Source organism: Marmota marmota, unplaced genomic scaffold, assembly GCF_001458135.2.
Source record: "Marmota marmota marmota unplaced genomic scaffold, marMar, whole genome shotgun sequence".
Lineage (NCBI taxonomy): Eukaryota > Metazoa > Chordata > Mammalia > Rodentia > Sciuridae > Marmota > Marmota marmota.
The window spans coordinates 34872384-34876704 of record NW_026000082.1 but is presented as its reverse complement, the minus strand read 5'-3'; positions in this window follow the sequence as shown (position 1 = coordinate 34876704).

Below are 4321 nucleotides of genomic sequence, written 5' to 3'. Positions count from 1 at the left end.
TGTTAGAGTCTGTAAACAAGTCAAAATAACACCTGGCATTTTGCCAGGGGAATGTTAAAGTTCGTAAACAAGTCTGGATGGTGCCTGGCAAAATACCAGAGGGAGTGGTTGGAGAAGTAACAAAAGCAAGCCATTAAGTGTGGAGATTCCTTATTGGTTGACTGATGTATCTAGTTTATGCTAATTAGATAAGCTGTGTGGAATGTATAAATACTGCTCCTGTCCTGCAATAAACGGCTCCCACTCCTGCTGTATCAACGTTCACAAGTTGTTCGTCACCCCCTGGTTATTTTGCTGCAGCCGGACTGCGGCAATCTAGTAAAGTGAAGCTGTATGAGCTGCACCTCCAGCCCCTGTCTTGACCCAGCAATTCTACTTTCAGGCATATACTATGAAGAAATTATTGAAATTATGTTTATCAGGAGATGTAATGACACTGTGCACACAGTCCTGTGATCCTGGAAAACGGTGGAAATTAAGGACTCCTACTCATCCCCTCCCCTATTCTTTTGTGTTCTGGAACAGTTTTCTGTGAAGAATCAAATCACACTTCTCCATAGGACTTAGATTAGATTCATGGATGTTCCCATGTTGACCTGTAACAAAGCCAGACACAGATTCCAAATTCCAATTCTTTGCCTCATAAAAGTTTAGATGAACTTACTGTCCCCATTGATCAATCAGAACAAAATACTTGTTAACCAACTTTGGTTTAACTTCTCTTGTTTCCCCAGGTCCCTGAACTCTGGCCCAATCTCAGCTTGAGCCAGCGCAACTCCTCCTCAACAGCCCCTCCTGAAAATAGGTTGGCTTAAGGGTAAAACATTCTCTAATCTACTGACCGTTGATGCTTCTTCTGGTCATCCCACTTCCTCACACCCATTCTTTCAAATCTTCCTATGAAAGAAAACCCCTGTTTACCTAACCCTTGCCAATCTCATGGTCAAGGTCAGAGTCCCTACTGCAAAAATCCCCGTCCCCCTAATTGCAATAAGGCCTTTCTTCCTTTGTAGTAATCCAAGTCTCATTGAATCTAGATTTGCTCTTTGTTTGTTTTTGTTTTGTTCTCTTTTGAGGGGGAGGTTTGGAGGTGCTGGAGATTGAACCCAGGGCTTTAGACATACTAAGCAAGCACTCTACCACTGAGCTATGTCTCCAGCCCCTTTTTATTACTATTTAATTAATTAATTAATTTATTTATTTATTTATTTAATTTTTAGAGATGAGAGAACTTAGCATCCCTGAGGAAGCACAGACCACTCACAGTCATGGAGCAAATATATGGAAATGATGAAAATGAAAATCACATTGTCAAAATTTTAGCTGTCTGTGAGTGAATTTTTTTTTTTAAGAGAGAGAATTTTAATATTTATTTTTTTTTTAGTTTTCGGCAGACACAACATCTTTTGTTTGTATGTGGTGCTGAGGATCGAACCCGGGCCGCATGCATGCCAGGCGAGCACGCTACCGCTTGAGCCACATCCCCAGCCCTGTTAATATTTTATTTTTATTTTGAGAGAGGATCTTGATAAGTTGCTCAGGGCCTTGCTATATTGCTGAGACTGGCCTTGAACTTTCAATCCTCCTGCTTCAGCCTCCCATGTCTCTGCACACAACATTAGAATGTTTTTATCTTTTTATTCATTACATATATATGTATCTATATGATCACCACAAAAGTAACTACTACCTTTAAAAATCTGGAAATTGGCCAGGTGTGGTAGTGCAAACCTGTAATCCCACCTACTGAGGAGCCTGAGGCAAGAGGATGGCAAATTCAAGGACAGCTTTGGCAACTTGGTGAGACCCTGCATCAAAATAAAAAAATTTTTTTTTAAAAAGGGCTAGGGTATAGGTCAGTGGTAGAGTGGTGCCGCCCCTGGGTCTGCAGGTCTGAGGTTTGACTCCTGGGCCCCTGAGTTTCCTTCCCTTGGGGTCTCTCTGGTAGGTGAAGGAAGAGGATCCAGAGGGAGCTGGTTCCTTTCAAATGTACAAACTACAGTGTCAGGCTCCAAGGGCATCACACCTTTTATTACAAAAAACATCATTTGTTTAATAGCAAATGATGAAAGCCAAAATAATGATGACATGCTATGGAAAAGCTGTGAGATGACCAAGAAGTTGTACACTTACAATTACTCATAATTGCGATTTGTGGAACTAAATTTCTAGGACCTAGCAGGATGCTCAGTACATAGTAGACTTAGTAAGTCATGGAATGAATGTTGAGGGGGAGGTTTGGAGGTAATGAATGATGGAATGAATATTGCTGGCACTAACATGGGGCTACGCCCCTGAGTATGGCCATGAACTCCCTCTAGGTAAAGTGGGGCCACTTTCTTTGGAGAATACACAGGCCATATATCTCATCATTTCACCTCATAGTCGGGTGAGGAAGAGAAGGAGTTTAGCTGCTGTTTATTTATCTTATTTTATTTATTTATTTATTTTTTGTGGTGCTGGGGATTGAACCCAGGGCCTTGTGCATGCAAGGTAAGCACTCCACCAACTGAGCTATGTCCCCAGCCCAGTTGCTGTTTATTCTTTAGTTGATCATTCCTGACTCTGGGGGTTTTCTTTTTTGTTGTCACTGTTTTGTTTTGCTAATTATTGTTATTTTGTGGTGCTAGGGATCAAACCCAGGGCCTCCAACATGATAGACAACTGCTATACAACTGAGATACAACCCCAACCCCTAGCCCCCTGCCCAATGCTTTTTTTTTTTTTTTTTGTAGTGGGTATTAAACCCAGGGGCACTTAACTACTGATCCACATCCCCAGCCCCTTTTTGTATTTTATTAGAGACAGGGTCTTGCTGAATTTCTTAGGGCCTCGCTCAAAGTTGCTAAGGCTGGCTTGGAATTCAGGATCCTCCTTCCTCAGCCTCCTGAGCTGCTAGGATCACAGGTATGTGCCACCATGCCCAGCCTAATCCAACTCTTTAAAGATGCCACAGCCTGGGCTTTCCTCTGGCCATGTCTGTCAGGAATAGGAGGTCCCATTTGTTAACCTGGATTCCCTTGAGATCTTAGTCTGGTCTCCACCAGTTTCACTGGAATTTCTGTTCTCTGCTATGTTACTCTGATGCAGTCTGTGTGTGCATCAGTGTGCTGATCATTCCATTCCCTTTGTTCTCTGACACCTCTCTGCTTTTGCATAAGTCATTCCCTCGGTTCAGAATGCCCATCCTTGCAAACCTGTATTCATTCTCAAAACAGTCACCAATTGAATGAAGCATTTTTCCTACCTCCATTCAGATTGAATTATTCCAGCTGCCTGTGGTGTGTTCCTCTCACACAGTTCAGATCTCTTCATGTTATATTTAATTCTGTGTCTTCCTCTGCCAGGGGTAGGATGTTGTATGAGGGCAAGAACTGTATCTTATTTATTGTGTGCTCTGGTTCCTGGCATCTAATACAAGGTCTGGTACAAGTGGAGATCAAGAGACAATGAATGATGGGGTGAACAAATGGATGGATGGATAATAGGATATGCAGATGCCCAAGGGCAAAGTGAGTCAGTGAGGGCACAGCACATGTGAGCTGCCTGACTGCTTAATAAGCACTCAATGATTTGGCTAATGAGGATAGAGATAACGAGGCAATAAAATGGTAACTTAGGCTGACCCAGAGCCACAGCCACCCTCCTGCTTTCCAGTGAATCAGCCCTGGCTGGGCCTGAGGACAGGGATCATGGCTGAGAGGTAAACGGTCAGTAAGCAGTGGCTCAGCTGGCTCCAGACAGCCTGATCCTGGCCATGACTCATGCCAGCCAATGCTGTTGGCAAGAACCTGGCCTCTGGAGTCACATGAGTCTCAGCTCAAATCTCAGCCCAGACAGTGAACAGCCCAGACCATGAGTAAGTTCCATACCCTGTCTGGGCCTGTTTCCTTCTCTTCCCTCCCTGAAACTAAGACACAGGTCTTACCCCAGGATAGTTATAATGGAGACACAGCCCCCCACCTTTGAAAAGCCTGTGATCTCATGGAGAAAGCAATATTATCCTTATATTGTTCCATAATTGTCTCTATTGAGACAATTTATGTTCCTAGCACAAGACTTAGAGCTAGGGCACAGGGAACGACTCAAAGAATAAAGATGAGAAATGGGAGTTTAGCTACCCATCCCCATGGAGGGATAGGAGGAAATTTGAAAAAGAATGTGTTTTGTTGTGTGAATGTGTTTGGGTCTGCAGCGTGTTGTTGACCAAGTATATCTGAGCCATGCTTTTCTGTGCTGTGTGGTGTGGATGGAGGTGTGTGTGTGTGTGTGTGTGTGTGTGTGTGTGTGTGAGAGAGAGAGAGAGAGAGAGAGAGAGACA